General features: G+C 47.9%; 1 protein-coding gene across 1 annotated transcript in view; it reads left to right on the top strand.

Moving 5' to 3' along the window:
• The window catches only part of BAZ2B (bromodomain adjacent to zinc finger domain 2B), a 475838-nt gene that overhangs the window by 247434 nt on the left and 207555 nt on the right, over positions 1 to 20849 (top strand). Inside the window, exon 3 of the mRNA XM_075319681.1 lies at positions 3952 to 4055. The gene's annotated coding sequence lies outside the window, so the exon portion shown is untranslated. The remainder of the gene's footprint in view (positions 1 to 3951; positions 4056 to 20849) is intronic.

Genomic DNA, 20849 nt, shown 5'->3' with positions numbered 1-20849 from the left:
GGGGCCCATTATTCTGTATGGAGGACTATGTGGGGCCCATTATTCTATATGGAGGGCTATGTGGAGCCATTATTCTGTATGGAGGGCTATTATGTGGGGCCCATTATTCTGTATGGAGAGCTATGTGGGGCCCATTATACTGTATGGAGGGCTATGTGGGGTCCATTATTCTGTATGGAGGGCTATGTGGGGCCCATTATTCTGTATGGAGGGCTATGTGGGGCCCATTATTCTGTATGGAGGGCTATGTGGGGTCCATTATTCTGTATGGAGGGCTATGTGGGGCCCATTATTCTGTATGGAGGACTATGTGGGGCCCATTATTCTGTATGGAGGGCTATGTGGGGCCCATTACTCTGTATGGAGGGCTATGTGGGGCCCATTACTCTGTATGGAGGGCTATGTGGGGCCCATTATTCTGTATGGAGGGCTATGTGGAGCCCATTATTCTGTATGGAGGGCTATGTGGAGCCCATTATTCTGTATGGAGGGCTATGTGGAGCCCATTATTCTGTATGGAGGGCTATGTGGGGCCCATTATTCTGTATGGAGGGCTATGTGGGGCCCATTATTCTGTATGGAGGACTATGTGGGGCCCATTATTCTGTATGGAGGGCTATGTGGGGCCATTATTCTGTATGGAGGACTATGTGGGGCCCATTATTCTGTATGGAGGACTATGTGGGGCCCATTATTCTGTATGGAGGACTATGTGGGGCCCATTATTCTGTATGGAGGGCTATGTGGGGCCCATTATTCTGTATGGAGGGCTATGTGGGGCCCATTATTCTGTATGGAGTGCTATGTGGGGCCCATTATTCTGTATGGAGTGCTATGTGGGGCCCATTATTCTGTATGGAGGGCTATGTGGGGCCCATTATTCTGTATGGAGGACTATGTGAGGCATGTTATTCTGTATGGAGGGCTATGTGGGGACCATTATTCTTTATGGAGGGCTATGTGGGGGACCATTATACAGTTTTGAGGGCTACGTGGGGCCCATTATTCTGTATGGAGGGCTATGTGGGGCCCATTATTCTGTATGGAGGACTATGTGGAGCCCATTATTCTGTATGGAGGGCTATGTGGGGCCCATTATTCTGTATGGAGGGCTATGTGGGGACCATTATTCTGTATGGAGGACTATGTAGGGTCCATTATTCTGGATGGAAGGCTATGTGGGGACCATTATTCTGTATGGAGGACTATGTAGGGTCCATTATTCTGGATGGAAGGCTATGTGGGGACCATTATTCTGTATGGAGGACTATGTGGGGACCATTATTCTGTATGGAGGACTATGTGTGGCCCATTATTCTGTAACGATAACAATCTGGTGCTCACAACTTTAATCAAGTTTTTAACTTTGGCCCTCTGTGTATTTGAGTTTGACATCCCTGATTCATGTAGTCTTAGAAAAGCTCACATGACATAAGATTTATTTTTTTGGTTCTTGGTATATTTTTGCTTCATTTCATACACACTAGGATCAGTGATATTAAAAAACTTTCTATTTTCACAGACTGACAGAATGGAGAAGGTGGATATTTTTTTTCTCCACCACCAAGAAAAATTGTGGTGGAGAGTCTGATTAGCATAAATGGACAATTTGTTTGGATGGAGACAATACGGTCGTGTGAGAAAATAAAGTTAAAAGACTAGCTGGGAATTTGTGTAGCGCTATAAAAGAACTTCAGTGGATTGGTAGGTATAGGGTTGGGGGTTTTTTTGTTTGCTTTGTTCATTTTTTACCTCATTGGGCCAGGTTTTAAGAAAAACTTTGGATGGACCAGTTCATCTCTTGCTATGACTTTATGAACACCACAATATATTTTGCTAGAGTCACCTGCAGTTCTTTGGATATTCTTCTAGAACATTTTATTATTTCTTGGACCTGTTGTTGTGCCTTAGGCTGGCCATACATTCCAGATAACTGCTGGTAGAACGCTCATCTTGCCAATTAATATCTCCCAATACCATCATAAACTTGCACGCTTGGCTAAAAGCTATTGCCAAAACCTCTCTCGTTGGCATATGTCCCACAGTAACAAACAATCAACCTTCTCCCTTTTTCCCTCAACATCTGCAGTCAGGGGAGATCGGCTAAAATCCGAGGGATCGAAAGACTTTTGTTTAATGTGCATGACCAGTTATACAAAATGTAACGCCAGCGTCCCTGCATTCCCCCTCACCCTCCTGGAAGTGATGCCGATATGTTTACCATCCTGGCCGCGCTGTTGTGGATTCTCTCCTTACCGGGGCTTCCTGCTCCCAGGGAGTGCGCTCGCCGCCCAGGTCTCTTGGGAGCACGCCTCTTAAATGGGCAGTGCGTTTATTCCGGAAGTGATTCCAGCTTATGGCATGGAGGAACTGGGTATTAAAGGCATTCTCCCCCTTAGGGAGGTGCCTGAACAATATGTTATTTTTTTAGTTTGCCTGTACGTTTGCTAGTTGTTAGGTCCCTATTGTCCACTACTCGTCCTGTGTACCTGAATCTGTGTTCCTGACAACAGAACCTGTCTTGTGAATCTGAACCCAAGATTCTGAACCAGTACCTGTCCTATGTACCCATTCCTGTACCAGCCGTCCCTGCCTGTGCCAGACGATCTGTCTTTGACAGCCGTCCAGTCTGTTACTGCTGTTCCATCAGATACTCCACGTCAAACTGCATTCACCATCCTTGGGGTCAGCTTTCGCCGTACTGGGGACTGCCCTGGAGTGGCACCTGGCGACTACCTGCAGCACAAGCCTAACCACACCATCAGTAGCTCTAATGAAGAAACAGGTAGTCGCTTAGTCGTACCCCTCCACGTTAAATCCAGCTCCATGACGCAGTGGGTCCACCCCAACTGGCAAGACACAAATTTTTGGCATTCCAACTACTCCTATGAAGTCAGTGCCCTTCACTATGGTCTGCTGGAGTCTGAGAACTTTACAAACGTCTCCGGTTACCCTTTCAGTTTTGACAACTGTAACTTGGCAGCAGATTTTAGATATGATAATAGGATTCCGTGGGTTCTGTTACAGCCTGTGTAAACCCATCCATTTCAGCTGACTTTCTATGATGCTTTTTATGATGCAGCTTACTTTTTGGAACATTTTAGTTGCTACACTTAATTTCCCAAATACAAATTGCAAATTTACTGGAAATTCCCACTGGTGGCCATGCTCCATTCTTGAAACCAAATTGCCCCACGCGCCATCCAAAGCACAAGTGCACACCACGAGTCACAATATTAACGGACTATCCCGGCATCCGACACCGGAAACCTTCCAGAAATACTTGTTTAAAAAAAAAAAAGTTCAGTGGTGCCTGGGAGATTTTTCCACTACCGGGAGTTTGGGAGGTCTCCCATTTTTCTAGGTTCCTACACTTTTTCTAAGAGTTGGCCTTTGGGAACTTTACCCTCTGAGAGATCATAGACCACATTTCTTTTGATTTAGTTATGTTTTTTTCAAAGCTGAATATTTGGGGCCACTCATCTTCAGATTTATCAAGCCAGAGGAGAGGTAAGGAATAGTGATATCTGTAATTGTAGGGTTTAGTCCGCTAATAGCCCATCATTCTAACCATTCTTGTGAAAGAAAAACATATTGCCTGTTGGTTGCCCAAGGTATCGGGGTCATCGTTAAACTCTTCTCTCTGCAGTAATTTTTTTTTATTTTTCATTTTATGAAACCACATTTCTTCAAAATTAGGAAGTGTTATTTGCATCACTTTTCATCCTGCCCGTTGTGATGTTCAGGAGACACTAGCATTCGCTGCGAATTGTGCAACATATGTTCAGCACTGTTGGGGTGTTGTGCAAATATTTTCATACCTTACAAATACATAACATTAACTTAAATCTTTCAGGAAGTTGGCAAATGCTCACATAGAAGTTTATCTAGTTCTTCCCTTGAGAAGACAGTCAATGAGTCTTTTTTTTTTCCCTGCTCTCTTTCTCTTAGAGAAGGGGGTCACAGCCCCGAGCCCCTGAACAGGACAGATTGGAGGCTCCTGCACTGAACTCATGAACATGTCTCAAGAGCTCATGTAGGATTATCATGATACAGTAAGTATCATTTCATTTTTTTCATTTTGATAAATGAACTGATCTTTGCTGATTATAAATGCTGTTCAATCAGTAGTAAATCACAAAAATCTCTAGGTTTTTTTTTGCTGTTTTCTTCAACTTTTTAGGCTTTGCAGCCATTGTTAGACTTATTCTGAACTCATAGGCAAAGCAGAGGGAGGAGGGCACCCGGGACTTGTGCTCCAGGCACTGTGTGATGGGGGAGGCCAACAAGCCACTTTGTCTTAGCCAGGGTAAATAGATATGTGGCTAGGGCAGCAAACTGAACCTTTGCCCCAAGTGAAGCCTTGGTATAGCTTTGAGTCAGTCTCGGTATATCTCTGCCCTCTCTGTAGGTCTCTGCCCTCTCTGTAGGTCTCTGCCCTCCCTGTATGTCTCTTCCTTCTCTGTAGGTCTCTGCCCTCCCTGTAGGTCTCTGCCCTCTCTGTAGGTCTCTGCCCTCCCTGTAGGTCTCTGTCCTCCCTGTAGGTCTCTGTCCTCCCTGTAGGTCTCTGCCCTCCCTGTAGGTCTCTGCTTTCTTGTTACGTCTCTGCCCTCCCTGTATGTCTCTGCCCTCTCTGTATGTCTTTGTTCTCTATGTATGTCTCTGTTTTCTCTGTATGTCTCTGCTTTCTCTGTATGTCTCTGGTTTCTCTGTATGTCTCTGCTTTCTCTGTATGTCTTTGCCCTCTCTGTATGTCTCTGCCTTCTCTGTATGTCTCTGCTTTCTCTGTATGTCTCTGCCTTCTCTGTATGTCTCTGCCTTCTCTGTATGTCTTTGCCCTCTCTGTATGTCTCTGCCTTCTCTGTATATCTCTGCATTCTCTGTATGTCTCTTCCCTCTCTTTATGTCTCTGCCCTCTCTTTATGTCTCTGCCCTCTCTGCATATCTCTACTTTCCCTGTATGTCTCTGCCCTCTCTGTATATCTCTTCCCTCTCTGTAAATCACTTCCCTCTCTGTATGTCTCTTCCCTCTCTGTATGTCTCTTCCCTCTCTGTTTGTCTCTGCCCCCTATGTATGTCTCTGCCCCCTCTGTACGTCTCTGCCCTCCCTGTATGTCTCTGCCCTCCCTGTATGTCTCTGCCCTCCCTGTATGTCTCTGCCCTCTCTGTATGTCTCTGCCCTCTCTGTATGTCTCTGCCCTCTATGTATGTCTTTGCCCTCCCTGTATGTCTCTGCCCTCTCTGTATGTCTCTGCCCTCTCTGTATGTCTCTGCCCTCTCTGTATGTCTTTGCCCTCTCTGTATGTCTTTGTTCTCTCTGTATGTCTGTGTTCTCTCTGTATGTCTCTGCTTTCTCTGTATGTCTCTGGTTTCTCTGTATGTCTGTGTTCTCTCTGTATGTCTCTGCCCTCTCTGTATGTCTTTGCCCTCTCTGTATGTCTTTGTTCTCTCTGTATGTCTGTGTTCTCTCTGTATGTCTCTGGTTTCTCTGTATGTCTTTGTTCTCTCTGTATGTCTGTGTTCTCTCTGTATGTCTCTGCTTTCTCTGTATGTCTCTGCTTTCTCTGTATGTCTCTGATTTCTCTGTATGTCTCTGCTTTCTCTGTATGTCTTTGCCCTCTCTGTATGTCTCTGACTTCTCTGTATGTCTCTGCTTTCTCTGTATGTCTTTGCCCTCTCTGTAGGTAGCTGCCTTCTCTGTATGTCTCTGCTTTCTCTGTATATCTCTGCTTTCTCTGTATATCTCTTCCCTCTCTTTATGTCTCTGCCCTCTCTGTATATCTCTGCTTTCCCTGTATGTCTCTGCCCTCTCTGTATGTCTCTTCCCTCTCTTTATGTCTCTTCCCTCTGTGTATGTCTCTGCATGTCTCTGCCCCCTCTGTGTCTCTGTCCCCTCTGTACGCATCTGCTGCCTCTGTACACCTCTGCCCTTTCTGTATGTCTCTACCCCTTCTGTACACCTCTGCCCCCTCTGTACGCCTCTGCCCCCTCTGTACGCCTCTGCCCCCTCTGTACGCCTCTGCCCTCTCTGTACATCTCTGCCCTCTGTATGTCTCTGCCCTCTCTGTATATCACTACCCTTCCTGTACGCATCTGCCCTCTCTGTACATCTCTGCCCTCTGTATGTCTCTGCCCTCTCTGTATATCACTACCCTTCCTGTACGCATCTGCCCTCTCTGTACATCTCTGCCCTCTGTATGTCTCTGCCCTCTCTGTATATCACTACCCTTCCTGTACGCATCTGCCCTCTCTATAAGTCTCTGCCCTCTCTGTACGTCTCTGCCCTCTCTGTATATCCCCTTGTCCTCACCATACAAGATCATTACTTTGATCCTTCTTAATAAAGATTAGGTTGTAGTGTGGTTTTTCTCGACTGGTGTTTTAATGGGTTGAGCATCGAGCAATAAGGCCGAGAGGAGAGGAGACCTTCAGAGAAATCAGCTGCCATATAGAATAGCTTAGGCAGCTGTCATGTCCTGTGCCATAACTATTGCTAGATTTCCAAACGTATTGTGCCATGTTCTGCCACTTTCTAACATCCTTTGTGTTTGAATTCCTTACTTTTTTCACAATCTTTGTTTTCTGCAGAGCAAAGAAACTTTTTTTTTTTACTTCTGGAAAACCAGTATAAAAAAAAAAAAAAAAAAAAAAAGTTTGAGGTTCCAATTGTCTTATTGTCTGTATGGTAGTTGCCACTCATAAAATTTAAATATTTAAAAGGATAATCCCCTCACGCTCGCCATGTTTTTATTTTCACATTGTTACATTTACAGTACGTAACCTGTGCCCAGATAAGTTGCAGCCTTCCTCCTCGGCACGGATTCCTGTTAGCGCAGAGGCAGGACTATGTTGGTCGGAATGGTCAGTGTCCACTCCCATCTATACCTTTCTGACTTACAAGGTTCTGGATGTTCTCAGAGGGCCTTCTTTGACCCAGGCGATCCCTAAAAAAAAGTGGAAGGGTTGGCCATAATGTATATGTGCAGATTTAGAGCCTATGCACACTGCTTGGCGGCTTATAGGAATCCTGTATGGAGGTCTTACGGACCTCTATTACACTCCATGTGCCACCTTTGTGTGCTTACCTGGTAATGGAACTTTGATGAAAAGCATAATATAGTTTTATATTCAATGGAATGTGTTTTATCATCTTTATAAATATACATTATGTTCATATGTGCACTATATTGTGGATCCATACAACACGGATCTGAAATACAGCGGCTTGTATGGTATATTCAATAACGCCATCTTCTTGTGACTTAGTAGTGTGAATGTTCATCTGGTTTACGGTATAATTTATGTATGGCCGTTCTTTTTGAGGTCGGGTAGTTCACAAGGGGATCGTCCATTAATAGAGCCTATTTACTAAACAAAGAATGTGTTTTACATTCCTCACCAAAAGTTTGTCGCAGATTTTTCTTGCAATCGTCGTGAAATCCATTGTCTTGAAATTTACCAAAGCTGTCAACTTCCTGAAACATTTCACTTATGCAATAGGGAGCCTTGATTTTCTGTCCTCAGATTAACTGTGTCCTTTCACAACACTGCACAAGTTATGAAGCGGGACACGTGCAGAGTTGCACATCTTTAAAACATTTTTCTACATTTGCTCGAGGCCAATTGTACACAAGTATACCATCGCCATGATTTTATAGTCACAACCAGTGGTGTAACTAGAGATCGATAGGCCCTGGTGCAAAATCTGGACCTGGGCCCCCTTCCTTTTGTTGGTCAGATGTATATATACAGTATGTATGTATGCCTTTAACGATCTAAATCCTATACAGACATAGAAGTTCCTCCCATTATTATTACGATTATTTTTATTATTATTATTATTATTTTTGCGCCATTTATTCCATGGCGCTTTACAAGTGAAAAGGGTATACATAAAAACAAGTACAACAATCATGAACATTACAAAAACAGACTGGTACAGGAGGATAGAGGACCCTGCCCGTGAGGGCTCACAATCTACAGGATGTAGTAATGTCCCCTTCCTGTTCTGATGTCCCCCATGCTGGGCTCCTTCCGGGTAAATATGTCCCCCATCATGGCATATATGCCCCCCCCATCCTGATATATATGTCCTTATCCTGGTATATATGTCCCCCATCCTAGTATATATGTTCAGTATTCTAGCCCACATCCTGGTATATATATATAACCCCATCCTGGTAAAAATGTCCCCATCCTGGTATATATGTCACCATCCTGATATATATGTCCCCATACTGGGCCCGTCCTGGTATCTACTGTCACCCTCCTGGTATCTACTGTCCCCCTCCTGGTGTATACTGTCCTGCTACTGGGCCCATCCTGGTATATACTGTCCCCCTCCTGGTATATACTGTCCTCCTACTGTCCCCTTCCTGGTATCTACTGTCCCTCTCATGGTATATAGGTCCCCATCCTGGTATATATTTCTCCGTTCTGTCTTACGCAAAAAAACAACAATATTGTCCTCACCGTCCATGGCTCCCACATCATGCAGCGTCCTCCTGTGTAGCCAGTGCACAGTGGCCGGCAGCTTTCATCGGTGCAACGCATGATGTCATTGCCATGCACCGTCCTCAGACACTGGGACGCAGATGAAAGCTGCTGGCTTCTCTTTGGCCGGCAGTGTATATCGCAGTACATGGATGCATTTCAGCTAGATGTGCAGCCTCGGACGCACATCCAGCTGAAGCTGAGGCTGGGACCCTCGGGTCCCCTGCACCCCCGTGCTCGGTCATGGTTGTGATCCCTGCGACCACAATCGTTTTGCCCTTGGTCACAACCAGGGGCATAACTATGATAGCTGCTGGGGTTGCAATCGCCCCTGGGTCCTGGAGCCTTATGTAGAGACCAATGAAGACTTTTAAAGAACCATGATACAGATCAACCTGGTTAGCAATTTTGCTTTGGGACCCATGAACTTCAAGTTTCTCCAATGGTCATAAACTAAACTCCTCACCAATAAAGATTCGTATGTAAGGATCAGTAAAACAAAACACAAAATTGAAATATAAAAAAAGAACCTGAATTATCTTAAAGTCGTCTCAAGTGACATCAAGCACGTTCACACTGAGGGGAGACGGACTGGCCTTGCACTCATTTGGCACTGCGCATGCGCCAAATCCTACTGGCCAGCTTGACTTTTTGGGAGATGATCTCCACCACAGTGACTTTTAAACTCTAGTTGAATACAGTATACAGTTATTTTTCTCTATTTGCTAAATCTGACCGAACATCATCTTTTTGAAACTTTCCTTGATGGTTGATGTTAGTTTTGGAGCCAAATCCTGCTGACGGGCTTCCATTATTTTACCTATATGGGACATGAATATTTGATAAATACCTTGAGTAAAACTTAGGCCTCATTCAGATTTCCTTGAATCACGAACAAGTTCTATCCGTGTTTTTCCAATATAGTCTGTTCCATGTTCATGTATGCAGAAATCGCGCATCAAAATTACCCAAACAGGTCTTTGGGTACATGAAAAATCACTGACCGCACATGTTGCTATCCATGAGCTGTTCGTGATTAACATCGTATGTATAGGAGAAACTTTGCAATTTTTTTTTTTTCCCCATACATGAAAATCACTGATGAAACACAGATGGTAAATACTGACACTGAAGAAACTCTGATAAAAAACACTGATGAAAAGTTGACAATTTTTTGCATACCAGAAAAATCACTGATGTCTGAATAAGGCCGCTTTCACACTGCGTTATGACCTACATTCGCTGGTCCCATCGGAGCTTCCATCCGAACCCCCCCAAAACAGGTTTCGTACGCATGCGCTGACGGGGCCATTGACTATAATGGTGCAGATGGAGTCACCGTGTGTTCTTTCTTGCACCATTTTTATGTGTATACACTTTCTGCAGGCGGACGCCCAGACTTAAGGTGGCTTTGCACGTTGCGACATCGCAAGCCGATGCTGCGATGTCGCACGCGATAGTCCCCGCCCCCGTCGCAGGTACGATATCGTGTGATAGCTGGCGTAGCGAAAATTATCGCTACGCCAGCTTCACATGCACTCACCCGCCCTGCGACCGTCGCTCTGGCCGGCAACCCGCCTCCTTCCTAAGGGGGCGGGTCGTGCGGCGTCATAGCGATGTCACACGGCAGGCGGCCAATAGCGGCAGAGGGGCGGAGATGAGCAGGATGTAAACATCCCGCCCACCTCCTTCCTTCCGCATATCCTACGGAAGCCGCAGTGACGCCGGTAGGAGATGTTCCTCGCTCCTGCGGCTTCACACACAGCGATGTGTGTTGCCGCAGGAACGAGGAACAACATAGAACCGTCGCGTCAGCGTAATTATGGATTACGCCGACGCTGCACCGATGATACGATTACGACGATTTTGCGCTCGTTAATCGTATCATCTAGGCTTTACACACTACGATGTCGCATGCGATGCCGGATGTGCGTCACTTTCAATTTGACCCCACCGACATCGCACCTGCGATGTCGTAGTGTGCAAAGCCCGCCTTAGTATACTGCACCTGGGTATCCGCCTGCAGAAAGCGTATACTCCCAAAAATGGTGCAAGGCAGAGCACACAGTGACTCCGTCTGCTCCATTATAGTCAATGGCCCCGTTGGCGTATGCGTCCAAAATTCGATTTGTAGGGGGTTCGGATGGAAGCTCCAACGGGAGCAGTGAACGTAGGTCATAATGCAATGTGAAAGTGGCCTTAAGCCTAATACATTGTGCTGTACCCAATACAAGACCTAAGCCGGCAATGCACGGCACACGGATTCTCTGGTGTTTTAAAGAGCTGCGCAAGTATTTTTTTTTTTTTCAAATTTTACCGTCGAAGTGGTAAAATTGTTCCCTGCCCCTAGTAATATACCTACCAGCTGCCGTCTTCAGCTCTTCTCTGTGCCGATCTGATCCTAGTTCGCCATTTTGTGGCTGCACCTCCTGATTGACCGGAAGTCAGAGCTAATGGTCACAAGATTTCAATGCAAGTCTATGAGAGTCTCATTTGGCTGCACCTCCTGGTTGACTGGAAATAAGAGCTAATGGTCACAAGATTTTGATGCAACTCTATGATAGTATTATTTGGCCACACCTCCTGATTGACCGGAAGTCAGAGCTAATGGTCACAAAATATCGATGCAAGTCTATGAGAGTATCATTCTGGCTCTCATAGACTTACATTGAGAAGATGTCTCTGGATCGGCCAGCAAACACTGGAGCCATTCGGCAGGTCACAAAGAGCAGAAGATGACCGGGACCAGCAGAAGACTGTGGCTGGTAAGTGAATTATTAAGGGCATTCGTGACACAACTCCGAGAGTGAAATAAAAAAATAGTGGTGCTTTTAAATCCTCAGGGTCCTGCTTCACTCCTCACACTCAAAAAATGTAATCCTATGTACAGTGTTTTATCAAATGCCAAAATGGTTTCCAAAAAATCTGACTGTGTGCCGCTAAGCATTAGATGTGTACTCGCCACTGTTTATTGTAATGTATTTGTTAGGGTTTTTTCTTGTCCTTTTGATAATTCAGGACCATTGTAAAATTAGAACGATAGATCCGGGGTTTTTCGAAAACTTGCTTTTGGGAAAATACAAGTTAGTGGAGTGGATTATTGAACGCCTACAAGGCTCCTCCGACTGGTGGTCACTAAGAGGCTTTACTGTGCAAGCCACAAGACTGCCTCCGGGGCTTAGGGAGTTTAACTCTTTCATTGTAACCTTTACCAAAAAAAAACAAATCACCAGAGACCGGCGTCTTATCCTGAAAAATAGGACAATGCAGCCATCTTTCTAATTAGTCTTAATTATAACATTGCTGTAAGCATACAATGGAGTCTGCAGAGTTTCTGTGCCCTCGGGCCATGGGGAGAATAACGCTGTAAATATCATTCAGAATGTTTTTGTGTGCGAGTTATTTGTGTGGATATTGACCTATATATATTAGATATGAAGGACGCTGTATATTCTTAGATTTATTCAGTACAAGACCCTTTGTCTGATCTCATCATACATACACGGTTACCGTATAGATAACGACGTGCGTGATTTACCCATTGAGAAAAATCCCACTAGATCAGAAAGTCCCTACTTTTCCATACTCTATGGAATAAGGCCGGGAGGGGGTCTCCATAGACATTTATAGCTTATTAATCTAAAAATCGTGTTTATAGATTGTTAAAAGTGAATTCTCAGAGCTCCGTGGACACCTGGGTCTCTGCCTAGACTCCTGTATAAGTCTATGACAATCTACGGTGGCCAAGGTTTGACATTTTGATGGGGAGGAGATAACAAATACCTATGGCATTATCCATCTCAGAAGCTCTCGATATTGTGCAATTTTCTTTTTTACTGGTATTGTCTGAAAAACCTATTTCATAAACTCTAGTATCAAGGAGAGTGTTTACTATTCAAGTTTTACTCAAGGGTCCAAGAGCAGCCAATGGTCTCCTTAAGGCCCCATGCACATGTCGCACCAAAGGATATGGGGTACTCGGTCCCGGGCAGTGTTTATCTTGGGAATGTCACTGGGGTGGCTGTTTCCCGGTTTTGTGCCCTGGGCCCTTTTTGTAAAGGGGTGTATTTACAGGAGATTAGATTAGTGTTCATATGTGACGCCACTTGCGGTGTTGCGGCTATATGGATGGAGCTGACGCTTCAAAATGTCACTACTGGGGCTGGTGTTAATTGCAGCCTGGATGGTAGGCCCTCCGCAAGCAGGGTCGGGCCCCAGAGGATGGGTGATGTGACGGGCGTCAGAAGAAGGTAGTCCACACAGTAGTTTAGTGCAATTGGTCTTTACTCACTGCTTGTTGGTGGTAACTGGTTACCCGAGGCCGGCTGGTTTCACCTCCAGGTTCCCTTCGTCCCAGTGCCAGTGTAGTAATCTGGTACCTTCTTCCCCTGCACCTGTCTCTGGTTAATGGGTCCCCGTGGCGTAGAGTAACTGGGGGTCCCCGTCCGGTGGTTTGTCCACTTCTGTCCGCCTGACTGTAGCATGAACCCTGTGGGGTTGGAGTCTCTGGTCCTGTCCCCGGATCTCCCTTTGCTACTGAGTCTTCGGATTCTTAGGGTCAGCGAGGTCCTTGATGGTCCCCTCGCTGTGCATGTGTTAACAGGTAGGCTTGGAGCTTCTACCTGTCCTAGGGTCCTGTGCCCCGTCTGTGCGTAGTTCCGGGAGTACTCCACCGGCAACTAGCCTCCTGGGCACCAGGTTACTGTCACCCCTATGTCAGTGCATCTCCTCCTATCCACCTTCACTCCTCGACTCTCTACTCTGTACTGACTACTGTCCACAGTCTACCCCTCCCACCTGGTCAACTAGTGGACTGGACTGGCTCCACCTCTAGGCAGCCATCCATTGGTCTGACCCTAACCCTGTACCATTGTATGGGGGATTGTTGGGGAAAACTGGGATTACCTGGAGTTTTTGTGTGTGACCGGCACTGGTCTTCCGGGGTCCTAGGGGGTAGGCCCTGCATCCTGGTGAGGATGCAGAACCTTGTAGCATCCTGATGGCTTCAGGGGCACTACACACACACTGTGTTTTTTGTATGTTTTTAGGTGCAGTTTTGGTACCAAACTGCATGCATTTCCTTCCCCAGCAAAGTCTGAGACTTCGTTTTTGCTGTGTGCATGTTGCAGCTTTTTTGGCTGTTTCTTTATGATGACCACAAAGATGCAGCATGTCAATTCTTTTTGGCATTTTGACCCTGCGTTTCTCACTAGTGATGGGAGGACTCTCAGATCAATCCTCGGCGTCGGCAGGGGATTGATCCCTGGTATCTGGCCAAATGCTGGTCACCATATAATCTATGGGGACCAGAATCCGGCACAAAGGGATAGGAGCAAACGATTGATATTTACCAAGTCACCGTTGCGGCTGTACGCTCCCGCTGCTGCTCATTCACTTCCCGGGCCGCTCATTACCTTTACTGCATATGCACTATTTCCCCCGCCCACCGGCGTCTGTGATTGGTTGCAGTCAGACGCGCCCCCATGCTGAGTGACAGCGTGTCTGACGCTTCCAATCACAGACGTGTGCTGACATAGCCGAAATGGGTTTCCTGGACTGAACTAAAAATTCAGCAGAATTGTGACAGTGCAATGTGCACACTGTCAGCATTCCCCTACAATCCTCAGCGTGAGTGGGTGGTCCCGAGACCAGTAAACTATAATAATAATAATATTTTTTCATTTATATAGCACTTTTAATTCCACAGCGCTTTACATACATTGACAACACTGTCCCCATTGGGGCTCACAATTTAAATTCCCCATCAGTATGTCTTTGGAGTGTGGGAGGAAACTGAAGAACCTGGGGGAACAAACGCAAACACAGGGAGAACATACAAACTCCTTGCAGATGTTGTCATTGATGGGATTTGAACCCAGAACCTCAGTGCTGCAAGACTGCAGTGCTGACCACTGAGCCACCACAAGACTGCAGTGCTAACCACTGAGCAATTCAAGACTGCAGTGCAAACCACTGAGCCACCACAAGACTGCAGTGCTGACCACTGAGCCACCACAAGACTGCAGTGCTAACCACTGAGCCACCGCAAGACTGCAGTGCTAACCACTGAGCCACCGTTCCGCCCAACAACTTTTTATGGTTCCATGTTCTGTTGAGAAAAGCAGAGGAGAATCTAGCCGGCACGTGACTGCATAGTTGAAAGTCGCATATAGGTCATGTGACCGCCCACTCTCGCTGACGATAGAGGGGAATGCTGACAGTGTTCATATTGCACACTGCCATTATTCAGCCGACACAAAGAGTGACTGCGGACTTTTTTTGTGTTGAGGCTGGAAAACCTCTGATATCTTTGGATGATCATAGACTTTGGAAAGGATATGTTGAAATCTACACCTGCTGGTTCGTGGTCTAAGCTTATCTGTGCCTTGAGTAATTGGACCAATTATTACCTTTTTGTATGTACAGCCTTTGTGTAGTATCTAGTTCCAGGGTCTCCTTTAAGCTTAGTACATTTTAGGAGTGAAACAAGATCAAAGACACTAGTTCCATTGTCTTGAATATAACAAATGGCACTTCCTTGAAATCGAGAATATTGTGTAGATGGAAAGGGGTGCACTTAGTAGGTTCCAAAGCCAAGAAACTAAGTATAGACACATGGGGAGACTGGATGGTGCTCGTGTCACAGCGCGGAATCCACCGCTGCATGGGAGCCCCCATGCAGCGGTGGATTCCGCGCTGTGACACGAGCACCATCCAGTCTCCCCATGTGTAACTGATGAAGGTCTTCTGTGACCGAAAACGTTATTTATGCACATCCACTGATAAATAAAATCACAGCATCAAGAATTTTGGGAGTGCCTTGTGTCTATAACTAGTTCCATTGTCGTCCAAACCGATTAACCAAAAAGACCCCTGGCAGCAACTATCCAATGCCACCTCCCCTACAGAGAAGCCCATGTCTCTGTGCATTGGATGCATAGGGAATCAGACTAGTCCATGCCTTCAACATGAGTGACCCTCCAATCTCAATGCCACCATAAAGACTTATCGGCTTGGGTCATCCATGACTCCTCTTACTAATTTACTTTTCCTGCACATTCAGAGAGTCTGACGGAATAATGCGTAACCTCAGTAGAACATTCATCCTTACGATTTCCGCTTTTTTCCAAATAATCAGCGCACATACCGTATGTCAGCTATTTTTTATACCATTTCTTTTTTTTATTTTGAATTAGCGTCTTATGTCTATTTAGATTTGCTTCAATTTTGCATTTCACTGTAAGTGCCTCATAAACACAAATTATAATTAGAGCCAGCACGCCGTTATGTAAGTCTACGCAGAATATTTAAAATGTTCCCTATGTAGCTCGTAAGAGCCGCACTTCCATCAATCATGCCTTGTGACATGCCGTGTTCCTGTAATCTGGTCTATCTGACTATTGGCTAATGGTTTCTTCTATGGAGATTGACAGGCTTAGAACTTTGATGCTGAAGTCTGCAACCTTTTGTCTGTTTGGGTGCATGAGTGACATTGACAGCTAAGGATCGAGGGGCAACTGATAGGAAATGATCGGATGGACTTTCATGGGAATAAAAATATTAAGAAATTATAAAAATATGGATTACAGTAATAAAATAAAATAAATTAAAAAAAAAAAATATATATATATATATATACATATATATATATTAGAAGGTGGCCCGATTCTACGCATCGGGTATTCTAGAATTTACGTATTGTGTAGTTCATGTATGATTTTTGTTATATATAGATGTTGTTGTGTGTAGTTACCAAGTGTTTGTGTAGGGGCTGTACATGTTCTGGGTGTTGTCTGGGTGTGACGGGGGGTGAGAGCGGTGTTGTATGTGTGTTGCGTTGTTTGTGGAGCGCTGTGTGTCTGTAGCGTTGTGTGTGTGTGTGTTGCGCGGTTTGTGTGTGTGTGGTGTGTTTTGGGGGGAGGTATGTTTTGTGCAATGTGTGTGTTGTGCGGTATGTGCGTATATTTGTGCGTGCCGCGGTGTTTGTGTGTTGGGTGTTGTGTGTGTGCAGCGTTGTCTGTGTGTGTGGGTGTCTGTGTATGGCGGTGTTTGTGGTTCCCTGTGTGTGTGTGTGTGTGTGTGTGTGTGTGTGTGTGGGTGTGGGGTGTGTGTGTTTTGGGGGGAGGTATGTTTTGTGCAATGTGTGTGTTGTGCGGTATGTGCGTATATTTGTGTGTGCCGCGGTGTTTGTGTGTTGGGTGTTGTGTGTGTGCAGCGTTGTCTGTGTGTGGGTGTCTGTGTAGGGCAGTTGTTTGTGGTTCCCAGTGTGTGTGTGTGTTGTGCAGTGCGCGCGTGTGTGTGTGTGTTGGGGGGAGGTGTGCACTTCCCATCGTGCTCCATCCCCCATGCACTGCACTCCCCATCGTGCTCCATCCCCCATGCAGCGCACTCCCCATCGTGCTCCATCCCCTATGCTGCGCACCCCCCATCGTGCTCCATCTCCCATGCTGTGCACTCCCAAACGTGCTCCATCCGCCATGCTGCGCACTCCCAAACGTGCTCCATCCACCATGCTGCGCACTCCCAAACGTGGTCCATCCGCCATGCTGCGCACTCCCAAACGTGCTCCATCCACCATACTCCGCACTCCCCATCGTGCTCCATCCCCCATGCAGTGCACTCCCCATCGTGCTCCATCCCCTATGCTGCGCACCCCCCATCGTGCTCCATCTCCCATGCTGCGCACTCCCAAACGTGCTCCATCCGCCATGCTGCGCACTCCCAAACGTGCTCCATCCGCCATGCTGCGCACTCCCAAACGTGGTCCATCCGCCATGCTGCGCACTCCCAAACGTGCTCCATCCGCCATACTCCGCACTCCCCATCGTGCTGCATCCCCCATGCTGCGCACTCCCAAACGTGCTCCATCCGCCATGCTGCACACTCCCAAACGTGCTCCATCCGCCATGCTGCGCACTCCCAAACGTGCTCCATCCGCCATGCTGCGCACTCCCAAACGTGCTCCATCCGCCATGCTGCGCACTCCCAAACGTGCTCCATCCGCCATGCTGCGCACTCCCAAACGTGGTCCATCCGCCATGCTGCGCACTCCCAAACGTGGTCCATCCGCCATGCTGCACACTCCCAAATGTGCTCCATCCGCCATGCTGCGCACTCCCAAACGTGCTCCATCCGCCATGCTGCGCATTCCCAAACGTGCTCCATCCGCCATGCTGCGCACTCCCAAACGTGCTCCATCCCCCATGCTGCGCACCCCCCATCGTGCTCCATCCCCCATGCTGCACCAGCATCAGCCTCTCTACCCACAGCATCAGCCTCTCTGCCCGCAGCATCAGCCTCTCTCCTCCCAGCATCAGCCTCTCTGTCCCCAGCATCAGCCTCTCTGTCCCCAGCATCAGCCTCTCTCATCCCAGCATCAGCCTCTCTACCCGCAGCATCAGCCTCTCTACCCACAGCATCAGCCTCTCTGTCCCCAGCATCAGCCTCTCTCATCCCAGCATCAGCCTCTCTCATCCCAGCATCAGCCTCTCTCATCCCAGCATCAGCCTTTTCTGTCCCCAGCATCAGCCTCTCTCCTCCCAGCATCAGCCTCTCTCCTCCCAGCATCAGCCTCTCTCCTCCCAGCCTACCCCAGCCTCAGCCTCCCCCAGCATCAGCCTCTCTCCTCCCAGCATCAGCCTCTCTCCTGCCAGCATCAGCCTCTCTCCTCCCAGCATCAGCCTTTTCTGTCCCCAGCATCAGCCTCTCTGTCCCCAGCATCAGCCTCTCTCATCCCAGCATCAGCCTCTCTACCCGCAGCATCAGCCTCTCTACCCACAGCATCAGCCTCTCTGTCCCCAGCATCAGCCTCTCTCATCCCAGCATCAGCCTCTCTCATCCCAGCATCAGCCTCTCTCATCCCAGCATCAGCCTTTTCTGTCCCCAGCATCAGCCTCTCTCCTCCCAGCATCAGCCTCTCTCCTCCCAGCATCAGCCTCTCTCCTCCCAGCCTACCCCAGCCTCAGCCTCCCCCAGCATCAGCCTCTCTCCTCCCAGCATCAGCCTCTCTCCTGCCAGCATCAGCCTCTCTCCTCCCAGCATCAGCCTTTTCTGTCCCCAGCATCAGCCTCTCTCCTCCCAGCCTACTCCAGCCTCAGCCTCCCCCAGCATCAGCCTCTCTCCTCCCAGCATCAGCCTCTCTCCTCCCAGCATCAGCCTCTCTCCTCCCAGCATCAGCCTCTCTCCTCCCAGCCTACCCCAGCCTCAGCCTCCCCCAGCATCAGCCTCTCTCTTCCCAGCATCAGCCTCTCTCCTCCCAGCATCAGCCTCTCTCCTCCCAGCATCAGCCTCTCTCCTCCCAGCCTACCACAGCATCAGCCTCTCTCCTCCCAGCATCAGCCTTTTCGGTCCCCAGCATCAGCCTCTCTCCTCCCAGCCTACCCCAGCCTCAGCCTCCCCCAGCATCAGCCTCTCTTCTCTCAGCCTCCCCATCCCAGCCTTCCCCAGGATCAGCCTCTCTCCTCCCAGCCTCCTCCAGCACGCCGTGCTCCTCTGCTGACACTCACACACCCGATCGCATACACTCACACACACCCGATCGCATACACTCACACACACCCGATCGCATACACTCACACACACCCGATCGCATACACTCACGCACACACACATTGACGATATCGCACATACGCACTTATACTCACAACATCCGGAGATACCACATGCTTCTGGCCATGTGATCCTCCGGCAGGTCCTGGAAGCTCACAGCACAGTATCGCCGCCGAGAAGCAAGCGATATCCCAGGATGTTGTGAGTATGTGGATGCGATGTGATGTGTGTGTGAAGTGTGTGTGTGTGAGGTGTGTGTGTGTGTGTGAGAGCGAGTGTGATCTGATGTGTATGTGTGTATGTGTGCTGTTATGTGTGTGTGTGTGTGTGTGTGTGCGTGTGTGTATTTTCCGCCGCTGCAGGACCTTGATGCGCTGGTAACTATGCTACCATGGTTACCAGCGTATCTCGTCCCCCGCTCGCACGGGAGCCCACACCAGCATACGCCGGCCAGCCCCAGCAATGCGAGGGTATGTGTCGGCTGGTTTGGCGGCGTACGCTGATGTGGGCTCCCAGGGGTACAGTACTCACCTGGTAGTCGTGGCTCCCTGACCGTGTCGGTTCGGGGAATGCGTGGGGGGGCGGGGCCAGAGCTAGCGTGCATTGCGTGAGGGGGGCGGGGCGTAGCCGAGTTGCCAATGCCTGCAGGGTGCCGGGGCGAGAGGCCAATCTGTGGGGGGGCGGAGCCTGGGCGAGTGGCCGGCCAATCCGTGTGGGGGCGCAGCCTGGGCGAGCGGCCAATCTGTGCAGGGGGCGGGGCCATGGCGAGCCCAGCGGCCAATCAGCTTTGTGTCACCGTAAGGACACAATTTTGGAGCAAGACAGACAGACAGACAGACAGAATAAGGCAATTATATATATATAGATATATATATTACTGTATATGATCAGACTTGTTTGAAATTCAACATGCCCAATCCTTTTCCCCCGGCATCTGTTAGGAAAGCCAGGACACCTATATATACACCTATATATATGAGATTATTTCTGTCAAGGGTACGATGACAGTGAAAGGACTCGCTAATGCCAGATCAAATACCCCCCCATTCCTGATATCTGCTGTCCATAGAGAGTCAGGATATCTCTCTCTCTAGATTGCTAGTTGGTTCAGGTCAACTAATGTGTATGGACAACTTTAAATGGACTGTCTTGGACTATGATATTGATCACCTATAGTTTGGATACTTTATCAATATCAGGTTGGATCTGACACTTGGCAGTCTAATGATGTGGAGAGGAGATGAACGCAGTACCTGAAAATGGCCATTACACCATGTACGCTGCTGTGGTGTTTCCCAACTCTGTACACTATGTTCTTGAAGTGGATCGGCTAACTGCCCATCAGTGTCAGGTGTCGGACTCATATTGATGGGATATTAATGATTTATAGTAAAAATAAGTCATTACTAGAGATAAGCGGGCACAACCATGCTCGGGTGCTTGGTACTGGTAACTAGTGATGAGCGGGCACTACCATGCTCGGGTGCTTGGTACTCGTAACTAGTGATGAGCGAGCACTACCATGCTCGGGTGCTTGGTACTCGTAACTAGTGATGAGCAAGCACTACCATGCTCGGGTGCTCAGTACTCGTAACTAGTGATGAGCGAGCACTACCATGCTCGGGTGCTTGGTACTGGTAACTAGTGATGAGCGGGCACTACCATGCTCGGGTGCTTGGTACTCGTAACTAGTGATGAGTGGGCACTACCATGCTCGGGTGCTCAGTACTGGTAACTAGTGATGAGTGAGCACTACCATGCTCGGGTGCTCGGTACTCGTAACTAGTGATGAGCGGGCACTACCATGC

Source organism: Anomaloglossus baeobatrachus, chromosome 7 (genome assembly GCF_048569485.1).
Source record: "Anomaloglossus baeobatrachus isolate aAnoBae1 chromosome 7, aAnoBae1.hap1, whole genome shotgun sequence".
NCBI lineage: Eukaryota > Metazoa > Chordata > Amphibia > Anura > Aromobatidae > Anomaloglossus > Anomaloglossus baeobatrachus.
The sequence above is the reverse complement of the archived record's forward strand: the minus strand, read 5'-3'. Positions and strand labels throughout refer to the sequence as shown.